Source organism: Mytilus trossulus, chromosome 4, assembly GCF_036588685.1.
Source record: "Mytilus trossulus isolate FHL-02 chromosome 4, PNRI_Mtr1.1.1.hap1, whole genome shotgun sequence".
NCBI lineage: Eukaryota > Metazoa > Mollusca > Bivalvia > Mytilida > Mytilidae > Mytilus > Mytilus trossulus.
The window spans coordinates 91,025,630-91,043,272 of NC_086376.1; positions in this window are offsets into that span (position 1 = coordinate 91,025,630).

The following is a 17,643-nucleotide window of genomic DNA, read 5'->3' on the forward strand; positions in this document are numbered from 1 at the left end:
GTATTGCTCTTTTATGTTACATTTTCATCCAATGTATGCTTCTCTATATCATTCAGTGTACACATACTGTATATTTGTGAAAGCCACACAAATAACGAGCAATGGGAATGAGAATCTTAAGATACCCATTAATGCTTTTTTTCTCAACTTAAGATTCAACAACATCTAAAGGTTTTTGTTTTAATTGACTGATAGTTTCACTCCTCTTGCCATTCCTAAATCTATTGTCTTGTATAGTCTTTCCTTTTACAAGCCAAAAACCGTTGCAAAAATAAAATTTTGATACTGATATCTATGATGTGTTTACAACCACCGGGTCGATGTCACTGTTGGTGGAGTTTGTATTTCCCGCGGATATCACCGAGCCAGTAGTTAGCACTTGTATGTGTTCACATGAATTATCATTGATATGGTCATAATGATTAATTTACTGTTATAAAACATGTGCTTTGTGAGTTGAGAAACAGACACATGGAATGGGTCAACAAAGTAGCGGACCTGCAGAGGATACCAAACCAATATTCACACTAATAAGTCGCAGACACATTGACAAAGTCTTGACAATGAAAAGACAATATATATATATACATGTATTAAAACTTAAGATTGTGCAAAACAAACCCTAGCAACTTATTGAGGTGATGGCAGGTGGTCAGGAATGCGTATTCGGACGATCTTGCTCAACTTGTCATTCGTTGTGTTGCTGATATAAGAACACAGTTACTTCATACAACTAATTCAGTTAAATGGCATTGAAAAAAGAGGATGATGGATTGAAGTTATATATCATATATCAACAATATCGTATCACAGGGAGATACATGTATGAAACTCCATACTAATGTGCAGCTTGTAAGTTGTTTCTTAGAAAAGAAAAGTTTACAATTGGAAAGCTGAAATTCTCATTTTTTTTGTAAAGTTTTGTATTCAACTGACACGCATTGTCAATTCTTAATGCAAGTTATGACGTAAGCTAGATATAGGGAAACGGGGTATTAATGCTAATGAGACAACTCGCAATCCAAATAACATTTTATAAAAGTAAACATTACAGGTCTATGTACGACCTTCAACACGGAACCTTGGCTCACAACGAACAAAAAGCTATAAAGGACCCCAAAATAACTTGTGTAAAACCATTCAAATGGGAAAAACAACGGTCCAATCTTTATAAAAAACGAGAAACGAGAAACACGTATACTGTGAATTCATTATTATTCGTTGGATACCAATTTTTGTGGATTTCATTGGAACAGGTGAACCACGAAACTAAATGTTCAACGAATTTCAAATTTTCTATATGCTTGTATGCAGGTTTCACCTAAACCACAAAATTAAATATCCACGAACATGTAAGTTTTCCTCAATTCACGGAAATTGGTACCCACGAAAATAGACGAATCCACAGTAAATTATATAAACAAACGACAGCTACTGTACACAGTTATCAAAGGTACCAGGATTATAATTTAGTACGCCGGACGCGCGTTTCGCCTACATAAGACTCATCAGTGACGCTCATATCAAAATATTTATAAAGCCAAACAAGTACAATGAAGAGCATTGAGGATCCAAAAATTCCAAAAAGTTGTCCCAAATACGGCTAAGGTACATCAGATTCCTGACTTAGAACAGGTGCAAACATTTGCAAAACTTTATCTGTTGTATCCTACATTGCAAATTCGATGTGTTCAGCACAGTCACCAAACATTGAATTATTTATTGAGAAGGGAAAAAACAAAGAGTCGGAACACCTGACACTAATTCCTTAAATCTGACCTAACACATCCTTTAAATGTCTACTTTACCATTTTTTTTTATTTGAACATACTGTTGCGTTAATTCATTGACAAACAATTTTTAAGGAATGAAAAGTTCACTTAAAGTTTGTAATAGATAAAAGCTCTTTGAAATGTTAGAAATGACGATTTCCAATGTAATATTAATGTCATTTTAGCACTTAATTTATATTTCATTAAAAACAAATCTAATCAATAAACCATATATATTGAGAAAACTTGTTTTATTCAAAGAAATAAAATGTTATCAATTCGATATTCAAAACAGGCGAGACAATTAATATAGGATTAAACACATTTTTTCTAGAGGTTATTGATGTGTAAACCGGGGCGGTTAACTCACAAACTGAATAAAAGTCCGAAGGACTTTTATGTCAAGTTTGTGAGTTAGAGACCCGGTTTACACATCAATAACCTCTAGAAAAAATGTGTTTAATCCTTATAATTCTTCAGCCAAACATACGCGATTATTAATTTACATTATTACTTTGATGGCTACTATATGTACCATCAGAAGCACAATGGCATGTCGTAACCAAGGAGTACGCCGCCATCTTGACTTTCTAAAAATTTAAATGTTCTATAAATGCAACAGATACTAAAATGAACTAGCACCTACCTCGAAAACTTCATTTTAATTAGATACTATCCGAATTTGAAGCGTACAAGTAACGAAATAATCTTCCGTCTGGAAGTTTTCAATCGTATGACGCCGTGTTTTGCCATGACGTAAATTCGCCAAATTATTCGTGAAATTTCCCGGAATTTTATTCAAATTTTATTTTTATACATTTTCGAAGCTTAAGTGCATTTATTGTATTTCTTCTTTTTTTTTTAATTATATATGCATTAGAATAGAAACAACTGTTATGCAATTGTTTTATAATCTCAACTTGCTGAAGATCCCAGTATCCCTACAAGAATGTGTATCGCGCATGAATAGCTTACAAAAGTAGTTTCGGAAACATGGTTTATCGAAGTGTAAACCAAGAGAAAAATTCTACTTGACCAATGCAATTCAAGTATTTATAGATATGCAAATGATATAAGAATTATCTCCGTTTAAATACCTGACCGGCGAGAAGATTGACTCAACGGTAGTTAACCCGAGTACAATAAAAAAAAAAAGTAACACTAAACTCATTTAAAGAATGCGTTATGGAACATTTTACTAGAAAGAGATTATCTTAGTTGTATTTGTCAAAACTATTTGGTAATTTGTGTCTTCAACTTTATGCTGCTTTAAAACATTTCCTATTCAATCGTCACTACAAAATTATTTACGCCTGGTATCATTGATAATATCGATTAGCCTGCTCCACAAATATCTAGGCAGTCTGTTTAAATCTAAAAAAAACAGGAATTTGATTAAGCAACGAATCTTAATATATCACCACAAGCATCAAATCATATTATCACAGTTACACTGCAACTTCGTCAGTCCACATTAAACAATATGGCTACCATTGCAAAGATCCCGCACGAAAATAAGGAAAACCTATATGGTTCCAAATGATAAATAGTAGGGCAAAGACTCGTGTGAAAAATGCAAGTCATATATTTGTATAATGCTGAAATAATCGTTTTTAAATATATGCCCATTATAGAAATCAAATTTCTTAAGGTGTGAAGTAAAATTCTGAATCATAAAACAATAATAAAATAAGTACAATTTTGTAACAGCTGCTCATGCCTTTATTGTAACCAACACTAAAGCATTGTGAACAACAATATATTATATAACAACCGTTGCTTATTAATTTTGACAATCCTACTTTTTGTTTTTTCCCATTGTTAAGGTGTATTTTTTTCCCATTTTCTATAAATGTATTCTTAATATCAATTCATTAATATATAGTTTCATCCAATCAGGGTAAAGAAACGTAATTGTGTAAAAATGGTTTTAGATATTTTTCAGTTTATTTAATTTTTGTTCAAAATTAAACAAAATTTAAACATCTTGCAAAATTTACAACTTTATATGCACCTTTCATTATCTAACATATTAATGACTTACTTGATATTGAAGCAATACAACTTGAGTTACTTCCTTTACATTATATAATTTTTATACAATCCGACAAATGTAGATTTTTCTAAACGCTTATAATTGCAGACAATCGTCACCTGTTTTGTCACTCTAGGATAAAAAGGCAAAGAAGTACATATAAAGTTTTTATATGAAGTATCTTTAAGAAAATCAAGTGGTGAATTTGAATCATCCTTTTGTAAATATTACGAACGCCATTATTAGTTGGTTGATCGGTATAGAATATCCGTTCCAATGATGACAGTATATGTTCCTATTGTCGTAACTACAACCACATTCTCTTTTCCAAGAATGTGACTTAACGAACTAGACTTATCACCGGGTTTGAACTTATATGATCAACACAAACTATGTTACATGTGGAGCAGGAACTACTTACCTTTTTAAAGCACCTAAGATCACTCAAGCTTTTGGAGGTATCGTGTTGCTCAGTCTTTCCTTTTCTATGTTGTGTTTTACCTTTCTGGAGCACCTGAAACCACTCAAGCTTTGGAAGGTATCGTGTTGCTCAGCCTATCCTTTTCTGTGTTGTGTTTTACCTTTCTGGAGCACCTGAAACCACTCAAGCTTTGGAAGGTATCGTGTTGCTCAGCCTATCCTTTTCTGTGTTGTGTTTTACCTTTCTGGAGCACCTGAAACCACTCAAGCTTTGGAAGGTATCGTGTTGCTCAGCCTATCCTTTTCTGTGTTGTGTTTTACCTTACTGGAGCACCTGAGATCACCCAAGCTTTGGGAGGTATCGTGTTGCTCAGTCTTTCCTTTTCTATGTTGTGTTTTACCTTTCTGGAGCACCTGAGACCACTCAAGCTTTGGAAGGTATCGTGTTGCTCAGTCTTTCCTTTTCTATGTTGTGTTTTACCTTTCTGGAGCACCTGATATCACCCAAGCTTTGGAAGGTATCGTGTTGCTCAGTCTTTCCTTTTCTATGTTGTGTTTTACCTTTCTGGAGCACCTGAAACCACTCAAGCTTTTGGAGGTATCGTGTTGCTCAGTCTTTTCTTTTCTATGTTGTGTTTTACCTTTCTGGAGCACCTGAAACCACGCAAGCTTTTGGAGGTATCGTGTTGCTCAGTCTTTCCTTTTCTATGTTGTGTTTTACCTTTCTGGAGCACCTGAAACCACTCAAGCTTTTGGAGGTATCGTGTTGCTCAGTCTTTCCTTTTCTATGTTATGTTTTACCTTTCTGGAGCACCTGAAACCACTCAAGCTTTGGGAGGTATAGTGTTGCTCAGTCTTTCCTTTTCTATGTTGTGTTTTACCTTACTGGAGCACCTGAGATCACCCTAGCTTTGGGAGGTATCGTGTTGCTCAGTCTATCCTTTTCTATGTTGTGTTTTACCTTACTGGAGCACCTGAGATCACCCTTGCTTTGGGAGGTATCGTGTTGCTCAGTCTATCCTTTTCTATGTCGTGTTTTACCTTACTGGAGCACCTGAGATCACCCTAGCTTTGGAAGGTATCGTGTTGCTCAGTCTTTCCTTTTCTATGTTGTGTTTTACCTTACTGGAGCACCTGAGATCACCCTAGCTTTGGGAGGTATCGTGTTGCTCAGTCTATCCTTTTCTATGTTGTGTTTTACCTTTCTGGAGCACCTGAGATCACCCTAGCTTTGGGAGGTATCGTGTTGCTCAGTCTATCCTTTTCTATGTCGTGTTTTACCTTACTGGAGCACCTGAGATCACCCTAGCTTTGGAAGGTATCGTGTTGCTCAGTCTTTCCTTTTCTATGTTGTGTTTTACCTTACTGGAGCACCTGAGATCACCCTAGCTTTGGGAGGTATCGTGTTGCTCAGTCTATCCTTTTCTATGTTGTGTTTTACCTTACTGGAGCACCTGAGATCACCCTAGCTTTGGGAGGTATCGTGTTGCTCAGTCTATCCTTTTCTATGTTGTGTTTTACCTTACTGGAGCACCTGAGATCACCCTAGCTTTGGAAGGTATCGTGTTGCTCAGTCTTTCCTTTTCTATGTTGTGTTTTACCTTACTGGAGCACCTGAGATCACCCTAGCTTTGGGAGGTATCGTGTTGCTCAGTCTATCCTTTTCTATGTTGTGTTTTACCTTTCTGGAGCACCTGAAACCACTCAAGCTTTTGGAGGTATCGTGTTGCTCAGTCTTTCCTTTTCTTTGTTGTGTTTTACCTTTCTGGAGCACCTGAGACCACTCAAGCTTTGGAAGGTATCGTGTTGCTCAGTCTTTCCTTTTCTATGTTGTGTTTTACCTTTCTGGAGCACCTGAAACCACTCAAGCTTTGGAAGGTATCGTGTTGCTCAGTCTTTCCTTTTCTATGTTGTATTTTACCTTACTGGAGCACCTGAGATCACCCAAGCTTTGGGAGGTATCGTGTTGCTCAGTCTTTCCTTTTCTATGTTGTGTTTTACCTTTCTGGAGCACCTGAGACCACTCAAGCTTTTGGAGGTATCGTGTTGCTCAGTCTTTCCTTTTCTATGTTGTATTTTACCTTTCTTGAGCACCTAAAACTACTCAAGCTTTTGGAGGTATCGTGTTGCTCAGTCTTTCCTTTTCTATGTTGTGTTTTACCTTTCTGGAGCACCTGAGATCACCCTAGCTTTGGAAGGTATCGTGTTGCTCAGTCTTTCCTTTTCTATGTTGTGTTTTACCTTTCTGGAGCACCTGAGACCACCCAAGCTTTGGAAGGTATCGTGTTGCTCAGTCTTTCCTTTTCTATGTTGTGTTTTACCTTACTGGAGCACCTGAGATCACCCAAGCTTTGGAAGGTATCGTGTTGCTCAGTCTTTCCTTTTCTATGTTGTGTTTTACCTTTCTGGAGCACCTGAGACCACTCAAGCTTTTGGAGGTATCGTGTTGCTCAGTCTTTCCTTTTCTATGTTGTATTTTACCTTTCTGGAGCACCTGAAACCACTCAAGCTTTTGGAGGTATCGTGTTTCTCAGTCTTTCCTTTTCTATGTTGTATTTTACCTTTCTGGAGCACCTGAGATCACCCTAGCTTTGGAAGGTATCGTGTTGCTCAGTCTTTCCTTTTCTATGTTGTGTTTTACCTTTCTGGAGCACCTGAGACCACCCAAGCTTTGGAAGGTATCGTGTTGCTCAGCCTATCCTTTTCTGTGTTGTGTTTTACCTTTCTGGAGCACCTGAAACCACTCAAGCTTTGGAAGGTATCGTGTTGCTCAGCCTATCCTTTTCTGTGTGTGTTTTACCTTTCTGGAGCACCTGAAACCACTCAAGCTTTGGAAGGTATCGTGTTGCTCAGCCTATCCTTTTCTGTGTTGTGTTTCACCTTTCTGGAGCACCTGAGATCACCCAAGCTTTGGAAGGTATCGTGTTGCTCAGTCTTTCCTTTTCTATGTTGTGTTTTACCTTTCTGGAGCACCTGAAACCACTCAAGCTTTTGGAGGTATCGTGTTGCTCAGTCTTTCCTTTTCTTTGTTGTGTTTTACCTTTCTGGAGCACCTGAGACCACTAAAGCTTTGGAAGGTATCGTGTTGCTCAGTCTTTCCTTTTCTATGTTGTGTTTTACCTTTCTGGAGCACCTGAGATCACCCAAGCTTTGGAAGGTATCGTGTTGCTCAGTCTTTCCTTTTCTATGTTGTGTTTTACCTTTCTGGAGCACCTGAAACCACTCAAGCTTTTGGAGGTATCGTGTTGCTCAGTCTTTTCTTTTCTATGTTGTGTTTTACCTTTCTGGAGCACCTGAAACCACGCAAGCTTTTGGAGGTATCGTGTTGCTCAGTCTTTCCTTTTCTATGTTATGTTCTACCTTTCTGGAGCACCTGAAACCACTCAAGCTTTGGGAGGTATAGTGTTGCTCAGTCTTTCCTTTTCTATGTTGTGTTTTACCTTACTGGAGCACCTGAGATCACCCTAGCTTTGGGAGGTATCGTGTTGCTCAGTCTATCCTTTTCTATGTTGTGTTTTACCTTACTGGAGCACCTGAGATCACCCTTGCTTTGGGAGGTATCGTGTTGCTCAGTCTATCCTTTTCTATGTCGTGTTTTACCTTACTGGAGCACCTGAGATCACCCTAGCTTTGGAAGGTATCGTGTTGCTCAGTCTTTCCTTTTCTATGTTGTGTTTTACCTTACTGGAGCACCTGAGATCACCCTAGCTTTGGGAGGTATCGTGTTGCTCAGTCTATCCTTTTCTATGTTGTGTTTTACCTTTCTGGAGCACCTGAGACCACTCAAGCTTTGGGAGGTATCGTGTTGCTAAGTTTTTCCTTTTCTATGTTGAGTATTACCTTTCTGGAGCACCTGAGACCACTCAAGCTTTGGGAGGTATCGTGTTGCTCAGTCTTTCCTTTTCTATGTTGTGTTTTACCTTACTGGAGCACCTGAGATCACCCTAGCTTTGGGAGGTATCGTGTTGCTCAGTCTATCCTTTTCTATGTTGTGTTTTACCTTACTGGAGCACCTGAGATCACCCTAGCTTTGGGAGGTATCGTGTTGCTCAGTCTATCCTTTTCTATGTTGTGTTTTACCTTACTGGAGCACCTGAGATCACCCTAGCTTTGGAAGGTATCGTGTTGCTCAGTCTTTCCTTTTCTATGTTGTGTTTTACCTTACTGGAGCACCTGAGATCACCCTAGCTTTGGGAGGTATCGTGTTGCTCAGTCTATCCTTTTCTATGTTGTGTTTTACCTTTCTGGAGCACCTGAGACCACTCAAGCTTTGGGAGGTATCGTGTTGCTCAGTCTTTCCTTTTCTATGTTGAGTTTTACCTTTCTGGAGCACCTGAGACCACTCAAGCTTTGGGAGGTATCGTGTTGCTCAGTCTTTCCTTTTCTATGTTGTGTTTTACCTTACTGGAGCACCTGAAACCACTCAAGCTTTGGAAGGTATCGTGTTGCTCAGTCTTTCCTTTTCTATGTTGTGTTTTACCTTTCTGGAGCACCTGAGATCACTCAAGCTTTGGAAGGTATCGTGTTGCTCAGTCTTTCCTTTTCTATGTTTATGTTTTACCTTTCTGGAGCACCTGAGACCATTCAAGCTTTGGGAGGTATCGTGTTGCTCAGTCTTTCCTTTTCTATGTTGTGTTTTACCTTACTGGAGCACCTGAAACCACTCAAGCTTTGGAAGGTATCGTGTTGCTCAGTCTTTCCTTTTCTATGTTGTGTTTTACCTTTCTGGAGCACCTGAGATCACCCTAGCTTTGGAAGGTATCGTGTTGCTCAGTCTTTCCTTTTCTATGTTGTGTTTTACCTTTCTGGAGCACCTGAGATCACTCTAGCTTTGGAAGGTATCGTATTGCTCAGTCTTTCCTTTTCTATGTTGTGTTTTACCTTTCTGGAGCACCTGAAACCACTCAAGCTTTGGAAGGTATCGTGTTGCTCAGTCTTTCCTTTTCTGTGTTGTGTTTTACCTTTCTGGAGCACCTGAGATCACCCAAGCTTTGGAAGGTATCGTGTTGCTCAGTCTTTCCTTTTCTATGTTGTGTTTCACCTTTCTGGAGCACCTGAGACCACTCAAGCTTTTGGAGGTATCGTGTTGCTCAGTCTTTCCTTTTCTATGTTGTGTTTTACCTTACTGGAGCACCTGAGACCACTCAAGCTTTGGAAGGTATCGTGTTGCTCAGCCTATCCTTTTCTATGTTGTGTTTTACCTTTCTGGAGCACCTGAAACCACTCAAGCTTTGGAAGGTATCGTGTTGCTCAGTCTTTCCTTTTCTATGTTGTGTTTTACCTTTTTGGAGCACCTGAGATCACCCTAGCTTTGGGAGGTATCGTGTTGCTCAGTCTTTCCTTTTCTATGTTGTGTTTTACCTTTCTGGAGCACCTGAAACCACTCAAGCTTTGGAAGGTATCGTGTTGCTCAGTCTTTCCTTTTCTATGTTGTGTTTTACCTTTCTGGAGCACCTGAGATCACTCAAGCGTTGGGAGGTATCGTGTTGCTCAGTCTTTCCTTTTCTATGTTGTGTTTTACCTTTCTGGAGCACCTGAGATCACCCTAGCTTTGGGAGGTATCGTGTTGCTCAGTCTTTCCTTTTCTATGTTGTGTTTTACCTTTCTGGAGCACCTGAGATCACTCAAGCTTTGGAAGGTATCGTGTTGCTCAGTCTTTCCTTTTCTATGTTGTGTTTTACCTTTCTGGAGCACCTGAGATCACTCAAGCTTTGGAAGGTATCGTGTTGCTCAGTCTTTCCTTTTCTATGTTGTGTTTTACCTTTCTGGAGCACCTGAGATCACTCAAGCTTTGAAAGGTATCGTGTTGCTCAGTCTTTCCTTTTCTATGTTGTGTTTTACCTTTCTGGAGCACCTGAGACCACTCAAGCTTTGGAAGGTATCGTGTTGCTCAGTCTTTCCTTTTCTATGTTGTGTTTTACCTTTCTGGAGCACCTGAGACCACCCAAGCTTTGGAAGGTATCGTGTTGCTCAGTCTTTCCTTTTCTATGTTGTGTTTTACCTTTCTGGAGCACCTGAGATCACCCAAGCTTTGGAAGGTATCGTGTTGCTCAGTCTTTCCTTTTCTATGTTGTGTTTTACCTTACTGGAGCACCTGAGATCACCCAAGCTTTGGAAGGTATCGTGTTGCTCAGTCTTTCCTTTTCTATGTTGTGTTTTACCTTTCTGGAGCACCTGAGGTCACTCAAGCTTTGGAAGGTATCGTGTTGCTCAGTCTTTCCTTTTCTATGTTGTGTTTTACCTTTCTGGAGCACCTGAGATCACCCAAGCTTTGGAAGGTATCGTGTTGCTCAGTCTTTCCTTTTCTTTGTTGTGTTTTACCTTTCTGGAGCACCTGAAACCTCTCAAGCTTTGGAAGGTATCGTGTTGCTCAGTCTTTCCTTTTCTATGTTGTGTTTTACCTTTCTGGAGTACCTGAAACCACTCAAGCTCTGGAAGGTATCGTGTTGCTCAGTCTATCCTTTTCTATGTTGTGTTTTATGCACTGTTGTTGTCTGTTGATATTTTCTTTTTTTAACCATTATCCGTTCATTTTCGACTTATGAGTTTGAAATTCCTTTTGTATCTTTTATGTGTCTTTTTTTTTTAACCATTACAAGTAAATAAAGAATTTGAAAGTGAGGTTGTATGTCTTCATGTACACTATGTTATTTACACAGAAACAAATGCAAAAAAAACCGATTGCATTACAATATCTTGTAATATGTTGAACAGTTTTGAAAATGCATACTGTATATATATATGTAATAAAAAATACAGATAAACGACCGACAATGGTGGTATAAAGTCACATTACAACTCCTTTTATCTCAATTTGAATTCCATTACTTTTATCTTAATGTGACAGATATCTTCATTCATAGTGACCCATCTTTATTTATATAATCGTTATGAAAGGTACAAGGATTATAATTTAATACGCCAGACGTGCGTTAGTCTACATAAGACTCATCAGTGACGCTCAGATCAAAACAGTTAAAAAGCCAAACAAATACAAAGTTGAAGAGCATTAAGAACCCAAAATTCCAAAAAGTTGTGCAAAATACGGCTAAGGTATTCTACTCCTGGGGGTAACATCTTCTCTGCATTGTCAGCTATGTTTAACTCTGTCAGCGATGAAGTGCCAATTATGTTTGCATTAACCATGTTTGTTTTATTGGTATGCTTGATATGGATTTCGGAAACTTTTCTTAACCAGTCGACAATTCAATCCTCTTAGTAATGTTAAAAATCAAAGTATGTTTTCTATAGTTTCATAAAGTTATGTCACTTTAATTGAATTTCATTAATATATTTCACGATTTGTTCGCCTTCTAATTAGTTATCAAAGGTACCAGGATTTTAATTTAGTACGCCAGACGCGCGTTACGTCTACATAAGACTCATCAGTGACGCTCATATCAAAATATTTATAAAGCCAAACAAATACATAATTGAAGAGCATTGAGGATCCTAAAACCGTTCCGGAACCTCAGTTTCTTTCGATGGCCTGAAAGGCTCTTTTATAACTAACTGTTGCAAATGATCACATATTAATTGTGCTTTTCATTACAGAACTTTCTTGGTATTCCTAATTATTGAAAGACTTTTATACACATAAGTATATTTTGGCTACGAGCATAACTGAAGAGACATGTATTGTCGAAATGCGCATCTGGTGCAGGAAAATTGGTTCGTTAATGATAGTATACCTAAAACGACAAAATTATTTTTCATCTACCTGTATATATTATTAAAACCGTTTTTTTTTAAAGTTATTTTTTCGAAGGGTTTTATATTTCGCAGTGGTGTCTTACCATGGCTTTGTTTGGACTTTTTTGTTTGATTTTTGGTCTCAAATGTTTGTCCGTAATATTTACTTTTTTAACTGTGCATTTGCATTCAGATATCGCAGATCAAATTTATTCGTTCATATTGTGTTAATTTACGTTTTCTGATTGAGTTAAGCCTGCCAATTTATATGTTATCGTGTTTCTTTCTATGTTGTGATGTTATGCTCTGAAGGTTTGGTACCATTAAAACGTCTAATCCCGCAGCAAATGATTGCACCCGTCCTAAGTCAGTCAGGAATCTGATGTATAGTAGTTGTCGTTTGTTTATGTAATTTATACGTGTTTCTCGTTTTTTCGTTTTTTATATAGATAAGACCGTTGGTTTTCCCGTTTGAATGGTTTAACACTAGTAATGTTGGGGCCCTTTATAGCTTGTGGTTCGGTGTAGGCAAAGACTCCGTATTGAAGGCTGTAAATTTACCAATAATGGTTTACTTTTTAGAAATTGTTATTTGGGTGAAGAGTTGTCTCATTGGCACTCACACCACATCTTCCTATATCTATTTTCATTTATATTCAATAGAAATATTAAATTACACTTACTATAATTATCCATTTTAAGTCGGTAACGTTCTCTTGTCACCATCTTACGGTGTTTATATATCACAATTTGTACGATTCGCTCGGGTATGTAACAACTTTTTAGATTTTTAATAGAGAAATTTATGTATTATTGAAAAGCTGTTACACCAGGGTTCTAATGTCTGCGATTAAAACATGAGGTGCAAAATCGGTGATTTAACGTGTTTAAACGTTGAAAATCTGTATCGATACATTGATATCATTTCGTCTACATTATAGCGAAGAAACTTCACGTTCCGTAATATAGCGTTACTGATGTAAACACGTTCTCCACAGCCCCGACGGCAAGGGATTTCCTCAAAATTAGTTTCCATATGATGTACAAGCTTTTCAGGTTTGTAACTTGTTTATCTTATCAAGTTTTACCAATTGTTTTTTTACATTTTGTTAACGTGTGGGCTCTAGTGCTGTCTATACCGTACCCGAGTAATCTGCTTCCGTTACCCGGAAGCTTGCACCATTGAAGGTATTGGAGGGCGAGCTGATGAGCAGGGCTCAGTGACAAAACAATTTGAAACAGTGAAGACTTTATTCGAATTTTAGACGAATTTGACACGAAGATTAAAGCGCTGTTTATTTTACTTACTTTTATACTGATGCAGTCCTTTTTAAAAGTAAAATAAAAAATAACGAACTTCCGAGGAAAATTCACAAAGGAAAGTCTGTATTCAAATGGCAAAATCAAAAGCTCAAACACATCAAACGAATGGATAACAAATGTAATATTCCTGACCTGGAACAGGCCTTTGTAGAAAATGGTGGATTTACATGTTTTTTTTATATCTAGCTAAACCTCTCACTTATATGACAGTCGCATTTATTTCCATTACATTGACAACTTCATAATTAATAAGTATTCATAGCAAACAAAAGTCATAAGTTATTCGTTCTTGATGCCATAAGTATCTCGACCCTGAGAATCTGCTATGAAAAAGCTGTTAATATTCTATCGATTATCAAAGCAACGGATGTTTGTAAATCAACAAAATACATAAGCACCTTGAACATTTCAAGGTTATATATTAGAGGTTTAGAAGTTCAATACAAACCTGGGTGACATTGGAAACATCAGTATACGTGTAGCACTGGAATTAATAATACACAGACTTTCGAGGATATCTTTGAATGTGTTTACCTACAGTGTATCAAAATGCCTCAAACTGACAATATAATCAAATCCATCCATCAGATTAATGTTGGTAAAGTTCGAGGTTTACATTATTTACATCAATGGTACACACAAAAGAATTCAAATTTGTTGTTTTCATAATTGGTATAACAAATTGACAATCTTTATAGTAGTATTCATTTACTGCAATCATGTAGGGAGACAAAACAATAATTAAAAGTCTTTAATATAACTGTTCACGAAGACATTAATATTAATACCGCGTAACAAAAGAACCAAAAAAATTATTTCGAAAAACATATAACAAAAAAAAAACCAAAAAAACCCCAATTAAACCCCCTCTTCAAAAAACCCCAACCCAAAACAACACAAATGAATTAATTATTAAAAAAGTTTAATTAGAGTAACTAGCCTGTGAGATATATTATTATGGTTTGTAAAGGTGTTTATTATCTGGGTAAGGATACTATGGCCTTCTTTTTTGGAACTTTTTTCATCTTTCATGCCGTAACCTTATGTAGCTAACTAAACGATAAGGCTTTTGTTCATTCATGATCGCCATACTCTGAATTATGTTTGCCTAAAACTGTACAGAAAAACGTTGAAATAAGTGCTAAAACATCTTAGTAAAGGTGTAATAGTCTGGTTGAAAAACAGATTAAACCCAATTACATTATAGGTCATAACTGACGAATGTTAAGGCCTAAAAACAGTTCCTTTTATAGTTTTGAAATATTGAATTACAATGCTTTATTACTGAAGGCCAAAAAAAAAGGGTTAAAATTGGTGCAATCAAAACAATTGGTAAAGGTGTGATTGTTTGGTGGAAAATAAAAATAAAAGTGAAACAGAAACAGAAATACAATATCGGCCATGATTGACGAATGTTAAGGCCTATAAACAGTTTCATTGATAATTTTATATTTAAAAAAAACCAGTTTGTTAACAATGGAAATCATAACACATCTCTTACTTAACACCTATTGTTTTTCATTTGACACGTTCAAGTAAGTGGTACAGATATAAACCTTTCAAATAGGCGCTATCAAACAAGTCTGCAAAGGTGTAATAATATGGTTGAAAATGAAAAGAAGTCTGGTTTATAATGAAAAGAAAGGTTAGACCAAAATATATTATAGGTCGTGATTGACGAATTTTAAGGCCTGAAAACAGTTCCATTCATAATGTTATAGTTTGAACATATTCGGAATTTTGGATTCTCAATGCTCTTCAACTGTGTACTTGTTTGGCTATCTAAATATTTTGATATGATCGGCACTGATGAGTCTTATGTAGACGAAACGCGCGTCTGGCGTACTCAATTATAATCCTGGTACCTTTAATAACTATTGTATACTGTGAAAGAAATGGATTGAAACCAAAAAAACTATACATATGAAGTACGCTCCGAATTACAGTATATAGCAATACAATGCTAATATGAACATGCAATATTCCGCCTATGGGAAAGACAACACTAGGCATTTGATTCCCGGCTTGGTATGATAATGACATAATATATTAGCCAACAAGCACCACCAAACTCTCATTTATAGTCCGAGAACAAATCAAAACTGAGGACGATGAACGATGAAAGAAAGAAAAAAGTTTCCTAAATGCTGTAAGCCCTTAAAAGTTGTAGGAACATAGTAATAGGGTTTTAAAAATAGAGTTGACATATTTTAATGATTAGGACGTTTGACGACAAGTGTTACATATTACAGGATTATCTGGATTTTACCATGTCAAGGTGCAATGTGCAATGAACATGGAAACGAATTTTGTTATAAGCCTAATACCTAGCATGTCGTTATGTTCTAGTGTATTGTTTATTTGTATATTTCTCTGTTCTGAATGTTCTTTCATTTATTATAATCCTAACATGTAAGAATGTTATATTTAACATTGCCATAAAAGCGAGAAGTTAGGCTAGCAAATTCAGATTCTTTTTATGAAAATGAACTGTACCATGTCAGGAAAATGACATTGTTATCTTAGCTTGTTTTTGTGTGTGTTGCATTGTCGTTTGTTTTTGTTGCACTTTAGTGTTTCTGTTGTTTCGTTGTTTTCCTCTTTTATTTGATGTGTTCCCCTCGGTTTTAGTTTGTAACCCGGATTTATTTTCTTTCTATCGATTTATGACTTTCGAACAGCGGTATATTACTGTTGACTTTATTAAGGTTGAACAGCGGTATACTACTGTTGACTTTATTTATGCTGTATACTAACAATTGCAAGCCAAGCCGAATGTTACGTGTATGTTGACAAGGAAACAGTCCATGTGACGACATGACACTTGCCCGGCAAATTATTGTAATTCAGAATAGACATGCACTCTATCCGCATTGTGCATGACTACCAGAGAAGCAGCAAATAGCCATTTGATATTTTAGGTGTGTCACCGATATAGCCGGGTAAAATGGCGTTCCGGCTAAATGTAAATCAAGAAGGAAGATTTCGCTCCTTAAACTTTTATTTTAGCAGTCCGGAAAAACCGAACAACAAACTCAAAACTAAATGTAATGTAACATACAAACAATAACAATATATATAAGCACAAGGAATTACAGGATTAAGCAGATTAACAGATGACAAATTAGAAATAACAATAGATTAAAAGAGTAATTAGTGTCCGACACGTATTTGTAAACCATAGTCCAAACTGTCACAGAGAATAAATAATGAAATAAATAGAGTAAATGCATTCAAGGCCTAAATTTACGACAAAGTCTAGATAAATGCAAAACCTAAATATACATTAAATCAATTGAATAACTAAAATGTTGTTTAAAAACTAATTTTATTGCACAGTCTAAATAGTCCGGTCATACCACCCCGGATCGGTTAAACAAGACCCTGAACATACGAGTTACATGATTGCATTAGCCGACTTTATATACAAATGTGTGTGGCCAAGTGTACGTTATTTGCATGTTTATTTTTCGAACTTTGTTTAAAAAATTGAAAATAAGACATTTGGTGCATTATATTTTCAGATGTCCAAACAATAAAAAATGGTGTAACAGTTCCATACAATGTTTGAACAATTTGACGAACATGATTTGTTTTATTTTTCGCGACCAAGCCCGCATCCTTTTGCTAAAACATGATCGCATAATGACCAGCACTTTTCCCGTTTAATAATATACAATTTAAATGAGGCGCTTAATAGATTATTCCATCAACTCACTTTCAAAACATTTTCAGAAAACTAGCACCAACTTTAATTGTCCATGATGGTCGAACCGTCGAGCGGTTTCATAAAAGAAAAAAAAATAAAAGAAAATATAAAGACTTTATAAGCAAATTAAATCAGAGCAACAACTTCTACGAGTGAGGAAGAATGTCCGCAATTATTAGTCGTATGTTTATTAAATGTCTTAACCGATTCATTTTCTACAGACCAAATTAAGTGACTGATCGCAGACTCTTTATTGTTGACGTTCTGAAATCTGCATCGTAGCCATTACTATTATTTTTACGCGAAGGCTCTGCAATATTTTCAAGGAAATGTTTTTTTTTTTGAAGACATATAAACGTTTTATTCCTAAATATTTCCTGTGTACAATTACCTTAGTCGTCCAGGATCAGGCTAAGGGTCCCTGTTTACAAAAATAAACCATCTATCCAGGGGATAATTATAATTATAGGGTACCCACATAAAAGATGTGTATAATTATAGGGTACCCACATAAAAGATGTGCATCAAGGAAATGTTTAAAATATTCTAGATTAATACAAATTTGTAGCAATAGATCACTTACCACTTGAAATCCTTGGCCAATATATCCCTGATAATCAACAACCGTGCATCAAAAAGGTCATGATAGGAAACACAATTCTGGAACTGCGAATCAACTTGGTAATAATTTC